The sequence below is a fragment of the Chelonia mydas genome, chromosome 11 (assembly GCF_015237465.2).
Source record: "Chelonia mydas isolate rCheMyd1 chromosome 11, rCheMyd1.pri.v2, whole genome shotgun sequence".
Lineage (NCBI taxonomy): Eukaryota > Metazoa > Chordata > Testudines > Cheloniidae > Chelonia > Chelonia mydas.
The window spans coordinates 55,085,019-55,100,252 of NC_051251.2; the positions used below are offsets into that span (position 1 = coordinate 55,085,019).

Genomic DNA, 15,234 nt, shown 5'->3' on the forward strand with positions numbered 1-15,234 from the left:
GCATAAGCTTTCGTGAGCTACCGCTCACTTCATCGGATCCGATGAAGTGAGCGGTAGCTCACGAAAGCTTATGCTCAAATAAATTGGTTAGTCTCTAAGGTGCCACAAGTACTCCTTTTCTTTTTGCGAATACAGAGTAACACGGCTGTTACTCTGAAACCTATCTCCCACTACTTTTCTATAGCCATCTGGCCTTGCCCCGTCACAGCAGTCTCATGGGGCCCCACTTTGAGCCATTGGCAACTTGCTCTTTGTTCTGTTTGTCCTGGAAGGTGGCCTTCCTGGTTGCTATCACATCAGCTAGAAGGGTGTCTGAGCTGAAGGCACTAACTTCTGATCCACTTTACACAGTCTTCCACAAGAACAAGGTGCAACTCAGGCCTCACCCAGCTTTTCTTCCCAAGGTGGCGTCTCATTTTCATACCACCCAAGATATCTTCCTGCTCGTTTTTTATCCCAAGCCTCACATCAGTGCCTGGGAAAAATGGCTTAGTTCACTGGACGTTCTAAGGGTGTTGGCATTCTACATTGAGCTTACTAAACCGTTCAGAAAATCAAACCAACTATTCGTAGCAGTTGCAGATCGGAGAAAGGACTCACGATCTCTTCTCAGCATATTTGTCTTGGATCGCAGACTGTATCTGCACATGCTCTGAGCTGGGCCAAGGTCCCAGCTCTGCCTGTTACGGCACACTCCACAAGAGCTCAAGCTTCTTCAGCAGCATTTCTGGCCCACGTCCCGGTACAGAAGTGCAGAGCTGCTATTTGGTCATCGGTGCATATATTCACCTCTCACAACGCTGTCACCCATCATGCTGGAGATGATGCAGCCTTCAGCAGAGTGGTGCTCCAATCAGTGGTTCCTTGACTCCGACCCCACCTCCATGGTAGAGCTTGGAAGTCACCTGATTGGAATTCATGTGAACAAGCACTTGAAGAAAAAATGGTTACTCACCTTCTCATAACTGTTGTTCTTCGAGATGTGTTGTTCATGCCCATTCCAATACCCACCCCCCTTCCCTTCTGTCGGAGTAGCTGGCAAGAAGGAACTGAAGCGGGGGTCAGGTCGGTACGGTCATATATTAAGCGCCATAAAGGCACCACTCCAGGGAGCTCCACGGCTGACGTAACGGGTGCTGTTAAGGAAAAACTTTCCAACAATCGTGCACACGGCGCACGCTCTCACCTGATTGGCATGGACGTGAACAACATATCTCAAAGAACAACAGTTATGAGAAGGTGAGTAACTGTTTTTTTTCCTAGCATGATTTGGTAATCTTGCACCTGAGAAACGTTATCAGTGAAGTTAGTCCCAGAGTAAGTGATTAATAAAATACAGCAATCAGAACACTTCAGGATATTTTAGTTTCCAGTGTTCTGCAAATTTATGAAAATCTGGAGTGGTCACATTCGTAAGAACATTTTGTCTTGTCCTCTAATTTTTGAAATAGTGCTTGCTGCTGAAAAAGCACTGAATGCTAAACAGTGCTGAAACTGATAATTTATTTGAATTTGCATTATTAGGAAAACAAAACTGAATTTAACTTTCTAAAATCAGAGTAATAAAATTGGAATATGCCACAACACTTCTTCTGACAAATGTTCTTAATCTCCAGAATCCTCATTCTGGGCCTGATTGTCCTTTTATTAAAGTAAATGGCAAAAAGATGCTGATGCAAGTGAGGAGAAGGATTATACTTTAATGCAGTTTTGGAAAGTATGATGTAAATACCGGGCATCATATCTCACTCTTCAACTACTGTTTGGGTTACCCTAATCTCTGCCATAATGCGCATAGGAAATCAGTCAACTAAAAATAACTTCAGGCAGATGAGGACAGTCAGACTTACTTTCCTTATTATAAATAATGTTAAAATATTGTGTGTTTGTGTTTAGATATATATTTTGAATCCCTGCCCCACCGCACTTTGTCTGTCACTTGTCTGTGTGGCTTGTAAATGCTTTCAGATGGGGACTGTGTGTGTTGCCTATTTGTACAACACATAAAACAATGAGGTCCCAATCCTGATTGATAGCTCTGTTACCACTCAACAATAAGTCAGTGGCTAGAAATGCAAAAGCAGATAGGACTATTGTGTTCATAAGCATTTGGGATGTGATAGCTACCTGGTAGAAATCTGTTTCCGAGTGGGTAAAATATTTAATCTGGGGGAAAAATTCATGGAATTAACAGATTAGCTGTGAATCTGTCTCTTGGAAAAACAAGATGTTCTAGAGGTATGGATGAGATTTGTGCTGAAAACACAACAATTCACTGAGCACGGTAGCAGGAAAGTAGTCGGTAGATCAATCTGCTTTGAAACTATGGGTTTCAGAGTAACAGCCGTGTTAGTCTGTATTCGCAAAAAGAAAAGGAGTACTTGTGGCACCTTAGAGACTAACCAATTTATTTGAGCATAAGCTTTCGTGAGCTACAGCTCACTTCATCGGATGCATACTGTGGAAAGTGTAGAAGATCTTTTTATACACACAAAGCATGAAAAAATACCTCCCCCCACCCCACTCTCCTGCTGGTAATATCTATCATTATATCTATTATATCTATCATTATATCTATTACCAGCAGGAGAGTGGGGTGGGGGGAGGTATTTTTTCATGCTTTGTGTGTATAAAAAGATCTTCTACACTTTCCACAGTATGCATCCGATGAAGTGAGCTGTAGCTCACGAAAGCTTATGCTCAAATAAATTGGTTAGTCTCTAAGGTGCCACAAGTACTCCTTTTCTTCTTTGAAACTATCTTACTGTATCCAAAACTGCATGTACATCATAGTATAAAACCTTCCACCAGATGAACTAGATACTGATTCTATCAGTCTCCTATTTCTCTAAAGCCAAAAGATTGTTTGATCCAAATGAAGAATCATAATAATACCTAGCTGTTATATAGTGCTTTTCATCAGCAGATCTCAAAGCTTTACAGAAGAGGCCAGTTTTTTCCCTATTTTACATATGGCAAAACTGAAACACAGGAAGGGAAAGTGACTTTCCCTAGGCACAGCAGACCAGTGCCACAGCTGGGAAGAAAACCTAGATCTCCTGAGTCCAAGTTTAGTGCTCTCTCTTCTAGGCTTCTTGTAGAAACTTCAGTGTTATGCAACATAAAATCTTCTTTTAAATCAGGGAAATACATAATCCTACCACAGTTTGTTACATCAAGATGCACTTAGGAGATAAAGTAATTTTAATAACAATGTATAAAAGTCAGCATGACTGACATGCTCTGAGTAGATGAGAATTTTTAGCATCATCATGTGTTCAGCATCCTGAAGAAGCTTATAAAAGCAGACATGAAACAGAGAAAATAAAGATTTTTTTTTTTTTAGCTTTAAAAGTAATTGGAGAGGGAGCTAAGTGGCTTAGTATATGCCACACTTCTGGCAAGAGTTCAACTCTTGAAATACAAGATGAGTCACATATGGAAAGGAACATTAAAATAACAGTAATCCACATTTCAGCTCTGCATTTGTTATGCTTAGGGGAGGCATGGTATGGTGGAATTCTGGAAGAGCTATATAGGGAAACTTGTATAGCATCTGTCACTCTTTGGTTGGGTCACATCAGCATTCAGTCATTCAATTTCACATTGCAGTCAAATGATAAGTTGGTGATTTTTAAGGCATTTTGGAAGAAATGAGGCCTAATTTAGAGGGGGGAAGTGTAAGTTGGAATTTTGGATGCTCTATGTAAAATCTAGGTGAGAACTGTTCTGTTAGCTAAAGATCTATTTTCTACAGACTAAAATGCTGAAGACTTAGTTATACCTTAAGGGTTCCACACAGCTGCGTTCAAAGCTTTTTATCATGTCACACTTTCACGTTGGTGTCCTTAAGATTGCCGAGGCCCTCTGGCAACTCCGTCGTCCATCCCTTCCCCCCTCAAAACGGTCTGGAAAGAAATATTTTGTCCCAGCCAAAGGGTTTGATTGTCTTTACACCGACCCTCCCCCAGGCTCGCTGGTGGTTTCTGTGGCCAATGAAAGAGACAAACGGGCATACTAGCTGGACCCCCAAAAATAAAGAGGCCAAACGGTTGGACCTGTTTGGAAGAAAAATTTATTCGACGGCCAGTTTGCAGTTCCATGTGTCAAACAATCAGGCCCTCTTGGGCTGATAAAATTTTAACTTATGGAACTCCATCCATAAATTCAAGGAGTGCCTCCCGCAGGGTTTGCCCCAAGAATGTGGCACCCTGGTCGAGGAGGGCACTGCAGCTGCCAGGTGCTCCCTCCAGATGGCATGGGACACAGTGGACCAGGCAGCCAGGGTGGTCACATAGGCGGTGGTCATGAGGAGCGGTACCTCGCTTAAGACGTCCGGACTCTCCCAAGAAATGCCAACCTCCATCCAGGGGGCAAAGGGAGTGGTCTCTTTTTCGGACCAGACGGATGTGATGCTTCATGGGCTAAAAGACACCGGGGCCACCTTTCGCTCTCTGGTCATGCATACACCTCAGCCTGCGAGAAAGCAGTTCCGGCCGCCACCTAGGCCTTGGCAGAGGGTCTGCAAGGAGAAGTGACAGAGTCATTAGTTTCAGCTGCTGTCACCCTTCCTCCAGCTCACCTGCACAGCCCGGCCCAACAAAAAACCCCAGGGGCCAGAAGCACTCATTTTCAGGGTGCGGTTGAGAGCAACACCCCAGTCACCTCCCAGGATCCACCCCGCTCTTTCCTCAACCGTCTTTGTCCCTTCTGCTTGGCCTGGTCCCGAGTCACCTCAAACCGTTGGGTGCTGGACATAGCGTCTCAAGGTTGCACCCAGCAGTTTTCGGCTGCCCCTCCTTTCCACCCTTCCCTCCTTCCCATCCGTTTTCAGGGACATTTCTCATGAGCAACTCGTCAGCCAAGAGGTTGAGAACCTCCTGCCCGTGGGGGCGGTGGAGGAGGACCATTGGGACATGACAGGGAAAGGATTCTGCTCCCATTAGTTCCTAATCCTGAAAACAAGAGAGGCCATCAGACCCATTTTGGACCTGTGACACCTCAACACGTCTCTCAAAAAGTTGAAATTTCCCTGGCCTCCATTATCCCCTCCCTGGATCCAGGAGGCTGGTACACTGCCCTCGACTTGAAAGGTGCCTATTTCCATATTTCTGTATTCCAAGGTCACAGACATTTCTTCTGTTTTTTAGTGGGCAAACGCCCTTTCCAATTTACGGCTTTCCCCTTTGGGCTCTTATCGGCTCCAAGGGTCTTCACGAAATGTATGGCACCAGTGGCCGCTTACCTCAGATGTCGAGGGGTCCAGGTCTTCCCGTATCTCAACAATTGGCTCATCAAGGGCAGGTCTCGGGAACAAATGCAGAGAAACCTCGATCTGGTGCATTCCATCTGCTGCGACCTGGGCCTATTGATAAATGAGAAAAAAATCCACCTTAAGGCCAGTCCAACACAGAGTTCATTTGGGCAGTTCTCAACTCCACGCGAGCCAGAGCCTTCCCTCCAGAGATGCTTTTTCCGGCCATGTCAGACGTGATCTCCCATGTGAAGAACCACCCACTCACAACAGCTCACACATGCCTGCGGTAGCTGGGCATGTACGTGGTCAGTTCTCTTCATGGCCACTGCCTTGTCGCAGACCCTGGTCTCTGATGCTTCGGACCTGGGCTGGGGAGCCCACCTTGGTTAGCTCAGCGCTTAAGGCTGCTGGCTGTGGCACGATTTGGCCCTTCACATCAATTTCAGGGAGCTATGGGCTGTTCTTGCCCCACCTGAGGGGCCAGATAGTGCAGGTCCTTACTGACAATACCACCACGATGTATTGCATCAACAAACATGGCAGAGGCAGGTCGTCAGCCCTTTGCCAAAAAGCTCTCAGCCTTGGGGACTTCTGTGTGTGGCCTGCCATTCATCTGGTAGCCATGCACCTGCGTGGGACCAAGAATGTGCTAGCACAGCAGTTCTCAAACTTTAGCAACCCAAGGACCCTCATTTTGATTTTAAAATTTTCAGGGACCCCGCCCCCACTCCACCCTTGCCCCACTTCTTCCCACCCCCACTCACTCCATTCCCCCCTCCCTCTGTCACTCATCTCCTCCACCTTCACTTGCTTTTACCAGGCTCGGTCAGGGGGTTGGGGTGAAGGAGGAGGTGTGGGATCTGGGAGGGAGTTTGGGTGCGGGATGGAGTGCAGGGTGCAGGCTCTGGGTTGGGGCAGGGGGTTGGGGTGCAGGAGGGAGTGAGGGGTGTGGGCTCTGGCCTGGGGAAGGGGGTTGGGATGCAGTGTGGGGTGCAGGCTCTGGGCTGGGGCAGGGGGTTGGGGTGTGGGAGGGAGTGAGGGGTGCGGGCTCTGGTAGGGCTGCGCTTTCCTTGAGCAGCTCCTGAAAGCGTCTGGCACTTTGGCCGCGGCTCCTATGTGGGGGGCAGGATGTCTCTGCGCACTGTCCCCGCCCACAGGCACAGCCCCCGCAGGTCCCATTGGCCGCAGTTCCCTGCCAGTGGGAGCTACAGAATCAGCACTCAGAGCAGGGGGCAGCGTGCAGAGACTCCCTGCCCTCCCCCAACACACACTTCCCCAGTGGCCACAGGTACATGCTGGCTGCTTCCGGGAGCAGCACAGAGCCAGGACATGCAGGGAGCCTGCCTTAGTCCCACTGAACTGCCGGACTTTTAGCACTGGGAGAGGGGGAAGAAGTTGATCGGTGGGGCCCGCAGACCGCAAGGAGTACCCTTGGGAACCCCCAGGGGTCCGCGGAACCCAGTTTGAGAAACGCTGTGCTAGCATATCGCCTCAGCAGGACTGTCTCGTCTCGCCATGAATGGTCGCTCCATCCGGAGGCAGCCAGTATGATCTTCTGAAAGTGGGGGACTCCCCAGGTGGACTTGTTCGCATCTCACCAGAACAGGAAATGCCACGTGTTCTGTTAGCTCTAGGGGATGGACAGGAGTTCCCTGTCAGATGCTTTCCTGCTTCCATGGTCAGAAGCCCTGATGTACACCTTCCCGCTGGTGCCATTGATCCAGGGAGTCCTCGTGAAGATTAAACAGGACAAGGCAAAGGTTATCGTGATAGCCCCTGAATGGCCTCGTCAGCACTGATTCGGCACACTGCTGCACTTTTCGGTAGCCACGCGGCTGCAACTCCCTCCCTGGCCTGACCTGCTGTCCCAGGACCACAGCTATCTCCTGCACCCAAACATGGAGGCATTGCACTTGACAGCATGGCTGCCGCATGGCTGAATGCGGAAGAGCGGGAATGTTCGATCTGGGTGCAACAGGTCTTGCTGGGTAGCAGAAAGCCATCCACCAAAGCGACTTACCGTGCAAAGTGGAAAAGATTCACATTCTGGGCTTCGGATCAATGCGTCCTGGCCACACAGACCTTGCTGCAGGTGATCCTGGATTATCTTCTGCACCTCAAACTTCAGAGCTTATCCCTGTCATCGTTTAGGATCCACCTAGCTGCTATTTAGACTTTCCACCCTCTGTTCCAAGGCAGGTTGGTCTTTGCTCACAACGTGATGGCCCAGTTCTTGAAAGGTCTGGAGCGTCTTTATCCTCACGCCCGGGATCCTGTTCCTCCCTGGGATTTGAATCTCATGCTGTGGAGGCTCATGGGGCCTCCCTTCGAACCTCTGGCTTCCTGCTCTCTTCTTCTCCTCTCCTGAAATGTAGCATTCCTGGTGGCGGTTATGTCCACCCACAGAGTGTCTCAGATCAGGGCACTTATGTCAGAACCACCCTATATGGTGTTCTGCAAAGGATAAGGTCCAGTTACAGCTGCACCTGGCGTTCCTGCCCAGGGTAGTTTCCCAGTTTCATACCGGCCAGGACATTTTCTTACCAGTCTTCTTTCCAAAGTCTCATAAATCCGAAGGGGAGCACAGGTTACATGCCCTGGACATCCGGAGGGCACTGGCCTTCTATATCGACAGGACGTGGTCATTCTGTAAATCAACGCAGCTGTTCATTGCGTGGCAGACAGGATGAAAGGTCGCCCAGTGTCTGCTCAAAGGATTTCATCCTGGGTCACGGCCTGCATACAATACTGCTATGAGCTGGCGATTGTGCCTCTGCTGGCGATAGTCAAAGCGCACTCAACTAGAGCACAAATGTCATCAGCAGCCTTCTTGGCTCAGGTGCCGATCCAAGAGATCTGTAAAGCTGCTACCTGGTCATTGGTTCACACGTTTACACCCCCATTACGTGCTTACCCAGCAGGCCCAGGACGGTGCTGGCTTCAGCAGGGCAGTGCCGTAAGCTGGAAGACCGTAAACACCGAGTCCACCTCCATGGACACTGCTTGTGAGTGACGTAGAATGGAATCGACATGAGGAAGCAGTCAAAGAAGAAACAACCGTTACCTACCTCTCATAACTGTTGTTCTTCGAGGTGTGTTGCTCATGTCCATTCCATTACCTGCCCTCCTACCACTCTGTTGCAGTTGCCGGCAAGAGGGAAACGAGAGGGTGTAGGGTCAGCAGCACCTGATACACCGGCACATGAGCGCGGCACTCAAGGGGGCTCCATTGCTGACCCTATGGATACCACTAAGGCAAAAATCTCTAAAGACCGTGCATGTGGGTGCACGCACACCTAAAATGGAATGGACATGAGCAAAGCATCCTGAAGAACAACAGTTCTTCGAGTGATTGCTCATGTGTATGCCACAGTAGGTGTTGCGTGCTCGCCACGTGCACCGGTGCCGGCAGTTTTTCCCTTAGCAGTACCCGTACAGGGGGAGCATTGCTGCGACCCGTGGAGTGGCGCCTCTATATCGCACTATAAAGGGAGCTGTGCACTCCCCCCACCCTCAGTTCCTTCTTGCCACCAGTGAAGGTGCATCAGAACTTCTTGCTCCAGCTCTGGTGCAGCCTTTCCAGTTGATCTTAGTGGTACTTTTAGCTAATGTTAGTAGCTCGTAGAAAGTAGTTTTCAGTTGTTAGAGTGGGCTCGGGGCATGCCCCATGCCCAAGGCTTCAAGTTTTGCAACTCCTGTCACCGTTCCGTGCCAAGGAGTGATCCGCATGCTGAGTGTTTCCGCTGCTTGGGCGAAAGTCACGTGAGTGAACACTGCAAGATCTGCAGGTCCTTCAAGCCATGAACTAAGAAGGAGAGACACATCAGGCTTCGCGCTCTCCTCATGGAATCGGCGCTGGCCCCAACTCCAGCACGCCAAGCAGACTCGGTGCCCAGCACTGCGTCATCAGGGCACAGCGAAGCCCCCTCCACCAGCCGGCACTGCTCCCCCTCCAAGAAGCAGGGGAAGGGCTCCACCTCGCAGCGGCGCCCAGAGAAAGAAAGGGGAGAGACTGGTCCTGCGTTGGGCAGCCCTTTGTGCCCATGCGTCTCTCCTCCCCCCTCCCCCCCCCCCCCCCCCCCCGCCGGGCCCAAAACCTCCGACTCGTGCTGAGCGGAGTTGCCCGGCAGTGCCAGCACGCACATCTCCTGCAGTCAGGAGGCCATCGACGCCAGAGGCTCTACAGGCTGCACGAGACATTCTGAGCTTGCCAGTACCTGGGGCTCCGCCACTGATGGGCCCTCGGTCCCGAGGCAAACCACTGCCAGAAGCTCGTCAGACCTCCCCGGCACAGCACAGCTTCCACTCCAAGGACCACTCCCTGCCTTGTTCGACACGCGGTGTCCGGTCAGCTCGCAGCTCACATCCACCACCGTCGACGCCAGCCAGACTACCCGGTTCGACACCGTCCGGGCAGGAGTCTGAGGGTCCCTCCACGCTGCGCAGTAGCACTGAGACAGGCACCGGAGACGCTCCTCCTCACGACGCAGTTACCGTAGCCGGTCTCGGCACAGTTAAGTTCTTGCTCTGCCAGACGTCGCACATGGGACTCTCCTCGCGCTTCATTGGCACCAGGGCACCGTAACTCCAGGCGCCGAAGCGAGTATCAGAGCAGCACTTCTGGCGGGTACCGGTCCTCGACGTCGAGGTCCCAGTCCCACAGAAGACGATGTCACAGGCGCCGTTGTTCCTACCGCTTCTACAGGATCGTGCGCTTGGTGGTGACCTCAGCCTTGGCACCCAGCCGTCCATCACTGGGCCGGACCAGGTAGCGCCACCGGGCCCTCAACATGGACAGTGGCAAGGGGTCCCGTGGCAGGGGCAGTGGTGCCAATGGGCATCGTGGCTGCCGATGCCCTCCTAGACGGGAACCCGCTTGGTGGCCGGGGCATCCGAGGCTTCATTTGCCTCTCTATCTCGGCCGAGGAACAAATCGGCAGATCATGAGTCATTGGATCGGCGCCCGGACTCCGACCTGGGGGTCAATCCCCCCCCAGTACTGACCGAGGCCCACGGCTCTGTGCCGGCCTCCTGTCTGGCACTGGATGATACCATAACAGCACCGCCACCCTCTGCCCCGCAGGAAGATTTCAAGGCGCATCAAGACCTGCTAAAGCAGATGCCGTGCAGCTGCCAGCTGCAGGTCGAGGAGATGGAGGGCCCATCCGACTCCCTGCTTAATGTACTGTCTTCCTAAGCTCTGGGCCACCTGGCTCTACTCCTCCACCAAGGAGCAGCCAACATCTCCAACACCTTGTGGCAAACTCCCGCCTCTTCGGCCCCGATTTCCAGGAAGGCTGAGAGGAAGTACTTCGTGCCAGCCGAGAACCACGAGTACCTCTATTCTCACCTGGCACCTAACTCTGGTGGTGGAATTGGTGAACCACCGGAAGCGACAGGGCTAGCCCGCACCCACCCCCAAGAATAAAGACGCCAGTAGGAAATTTTGGTAGGAAATTTTATTCCTCTTCAAGATTCCAGCTCAGGGTGGCCAATCATCAGGCCTTGCTGAGCCGATATGACTTTAACCTATGGGAGTCCCAGCCAAAGTTTGAACCACTCCTCCCGGAGCGGTACAGAAAGGACTTTAAGGCTCTAGTGAACGAGGGGGCGACGGCAGCTAAAGCAGCCCTTCATGCAGCATCGGACGCGGCCGATACAGCAGCTCGCTCGATGGGTTCCACGATCTCTATGCACAGGGTGTCATGGCTCCTCCTGTCCGGGCTATTGGCGGCGGCCCAGTCCCTCATGCAGGACCTGCTGTTCGACGGGAAAGCCCTGTTCGCAGAGCAGACGGACGTCAGGCTGCACGGGATGGAGGACTCCCGTATCACTTTGCAGACCTTGGGCCTCTACATCCCTACGGCTAAGGACAAGACCAAACCGCAAACATCGGCTCAACTTGCAGGGAGCAGATACGAGCCCCTGTACAAGAGTCGGAGAGACCAAAAGCGCCGGCCTTAGCGACAGTTCTGCTTTGCCTCACAGCCCAGGCCCTCTCAGGGAAAGAGGCAGTTTTGACTATTTGCAGGGGGGCACCAGGGCAGTTGCCAGGGAAAAACCCCTATTAATAAAGTTTATGTTCTGTAACCAATTGTCTGCCTTTCAGATGGCGTGGTCCCGCATAACATCAGACCAATGGGTCCTCAACACCATTTCCAAGGGCTACACGTTGCAGTTCAGTTCACCCCTGCCCTACCACCCCCAGTCCCTGGTAGGTCCTGTGGACCCTAGGGCAGGAGATGGAGCGACTACTGCACCTGGGGGCGGGTACCAGTAGAATTCCAGGGCAGGGGCTTCTACTCCCGATATTTCCTGTTCCCAAAGGTGAAAGGGGGGTCTCAGGTCCATCCTGGACCTGCGGGATCTCAACCGGTTTATGGTCCGCTCCAAGTTCCGCATGGTGTCCCTGGCCTCTGTTATCCCCTCCATGGACCCAGGGGTTTGGTACGCGGCCCTGGACCTTCAGGACATGTATTTCCACATCCATATTTTTGAGGGGCACAGGCGCTTCCTCCGTTTCTTGGCGGTACTAGACCACCTACCAGTTTATGGTCCTCCCATTTGGCCTATCCACAGCATCCAGGGTTTTCACGAAGTGCATGGCGGTGGTAGCAGCCTACCTCAGATGGTAGGGGGTACAGATCTTTCCATACCTGGACAATTGGCTTCTCAAGGGCAACTCTCGGTCCCAGATAAGAGCGCATGTGGAACTGCTCCTGTCCACATGCGCTGATCTCAGCCTCGTGGTGAACGAGACCAAATCAGCGTTAGTTCCGGTGCAGCACATAGAGTTCATAGGGGCTCTATTGGACTCCGTAAGGGCCACAGCCTCTCTCCCGCTGAGCAGGTTTGAGACCCTCAAAGATTTCATCGCCTCGGTGACGGCCTTTCTGGTGACAACGGCAAGAGCATGCCTTCAGATCCTGGGGCACATGGGGGCATGCACGTATGTGGTCCGCCATGCCAGGCTCCAAATGAGGCCCCTCCAGCTCTAGCTAGCCTCCAAGTTCTCCCAGGCCCTGGACGGGCTGGACAAGGTTCTCACAGTACCATCCCTGGTAGTTGCCTCCCTACAATGGTGGTCTTACCCAAGCAACATTCTGCAAGGGGTTCCTTTCCGGGAAGTGACCCCATCATTAGACCTGATGTCTGATGTGTCAGACTTGGGCTGGGGAGCTCACACAGGGAACGTGCAAACCCAGGGGATGTGGTCAATCTCGGACCTGTCCCTCCATATTAATGTCAGGGAGCTCAGTGCGATACGGTTGGCGTGTGTTGCTTTCAACATGCGCCTTTGCGGCAAGGTGGTCAGTCCTTACGGACAACATCACCACGATGTACTACATCAACAGGCAAGGCGGGACATGTTCCTCGTCCCTCTGCTGGGAAGCGCTGAGCCTATGGGAGTTCTGTATAGCCCACGATATCTCCTTAAGGGCTTTCCACCTACCAGGTGTCCACAATACACAAGCCGATCGCCTCAGCAGGTTTTTCTTCCCCTAGTACGAATGATCACTCCACTCAGAGGTCACTCACCGGCTCTTCGGAGAGTGGGGAGTTCCCCATGTAGACCTGTTCGCAATCCACCAGAGCCGGCGTTGCCCCCGGTTCTGCTCCGGGGAGGCTTGGGGAGAGGCGCAATCTCAGATGCCTTCCTCCTGCAGTGGTCAGGCCAGTCTTTCTATGCTTTCCCACCATTTCGCCTCATCAGCAAAGTCCTGCAAAAAGTAAAAACAGACTAAGCACGTATCATCCTTATCGCCCCAGCGTGGGCCCACCAACACTGGTATGAGACCCTCCTGGACCTGTTGGCGGCCCCTCCGAGGAGGTTGCCACTTCACCCGGACCTCCTCTCCCAGGACGGGGGCCACTTCCTCCATCTCAATCTGGCCGCTCTTCTACCTGACCGCGTGGCTGCTCAGTGGCTAGATGAGGAGGTGTTTGGAAGAAGTCAGGTGGGTCCTCATGGAGAGTAGGAAGCCATCCACACGCTGGATGTACCTGGCAAAGTGGTCCAGATTTTCCATGTGGGCGGAGGGGCGGGGAGTCTCCCCATCGTCCGCACTGCTCCAGCTTATCCTCAACTACCTCCTGTCCCTTAGGACCGAAGGACTGGCACCTGCCTTTGTCAGGGTACACTTGACGGTCATATCGGCCTTCCACCCGCCAGTGCAGGGGCACTCAGTCTTCTCCCATACTATGACCGCCCGCTTCCTGAGAGGCCTTGACCGCTCATTCCCATGTGCTAGATCCCCCGTATCGTAATGGGACCTAAACCTGGTGGTGTCCCGCCTCACAAGACCTCCTTTTGAACCACTGGCCACGTGTTCCTGGTCTCACCTCTCATGGAAGGTAGCCTTCCTTGTAGCAATCACGTTGGCCCAATGTGTCTCGGATCTCAGGGCCTGGACCTCGGAGCCCCCATCTACAGTTTCCATAGGGATAAAGTCCAGCTTTGCCCACATCCGGCATTTCTCCCGAAGGTGGTCTCCGCCTTCCATATGGAACAGGACACCTTTCTTCCCGTCCTCTGTCCTAAGCCCCATTCCTCCAACGGGGAACGCCGCCTTCACACGCTCGGTGTGCATAGGGCACTGACCTTCTATCTGGATCGGACCAAGTCGTTCCGGAAATCCTCGCAACTTTTTGTTGCCTCAGCTGAGCATGTGAAGGGGCAATCAGTTTCCACCCAGAGCCTTTCTCGCTGGATCACCTCGTGCATACACACGTGCTATGATCTGGCAGGGGTTCCCCCGCCACCGATCGTCAGGGCACACTCAGCGAAGGCTCAGGTCTCGTCGGCTGCCTATGTAGCCCATGTCCCAATCCAAGACATCTGTAAGGTTGCCACTTGGTCCTCAGTTCACATGTTTACTTCGCATTATGCGATCGTCTCCCAAGCTAGAGATGACGCTGGGTTCAGCAGGGCAGTACTGCGTCCTGGGAACTCGTGAACTACCCACCTCCAACAGATATAGTTTGGAGTCACCTACTGTGGAATACACGTGAGCAATCACTCGAAGAAGAAAGGACAGTTACCTGTTCCTTAACTGGTGTTCTTCGAGATGTGTTGCTCATGTCTATTCCACATCCTGTCCTCCTTCCCCTCTGTCGGAGTTGTCCGGCAAGAAGGAACCGAGGGTGGGGGGAGTGCGCAGCTCCCCTTATAACGCGATATAGAGGCGCCACTCCAGGGGTCACAGCGGTGCTCCCCCCCTACGGATACTGCTAAGGGGAGAACTTCCAGCACCGGTGCACGTGGCAAGCACGCAACACCTACTGTGGAATAGATATGAGCAACACATCTCGAAGAACACCAGTTACGGAACAGGTAATTGTCTTTTATGAGAGACAGGTAAACATTTTTTTTGTTTTCATCAGACTGTAAACTCTGATTAAATTGTCAGTGGAAGATGTTTGCTACTTACTTTCAGTTTTAGGTCACTGTGAATAATCCCAAAAATTGCATTACATCGGACATGAAGTCTTCTGTTCTCATGGGGTGCATCAGTGTCACTTTTCACCCCAGAATTCACAAATAATATGTTTGACGGAAACAGAACTGTTGAAATAGAAATTAAGTCCGGGAATTCTGTTGTCCTGTATCTTTAGACACAGGTGACTTCTACTAAACCTAGCTTAAAAATAAAGCAACAAAAGGAGGTGCAAACCCCACCTCTCTACACCTATATTAGTGTTGGAGATAATTATAGTGTAGCAAATACTTAATACAGACATCACAGTAGGATACAAGGTTAATGTAACACATTTCAAGCCAGTAATGTATAAATCAGTGTGGATTTGTGTAATCTACCCTTCTCCTGAAAATCTGTTTGACCATCACTCTCTTCCCTTCCCCGGTGGTACATTTTCCAACTTCATATGCTGTAGCTCCCTCCTGGCACTAATGCCCGTTTATCGTCCTTCCGCACATGCAAAGTAGAATCTGTGAAGATGAGAGCGACGCTAATAAG

At 51.8% G+C, this 15,234-nt stretch overlaps 1 protein-coding gene across 7 annotated transcripts in view; it reads left to right on the forward strand.

Moving 5' to 3' along the window:
• Nucleotides 1-15,234, forward strand: part of SLC39A10 (solute carrier family 39 member 10) — a 77,875-nt gene that overhangs the window by 53,826 nt on the left and 8,815 nt on the right. The gene's annotated exons all lie outside the window — the stretch shown is intronic.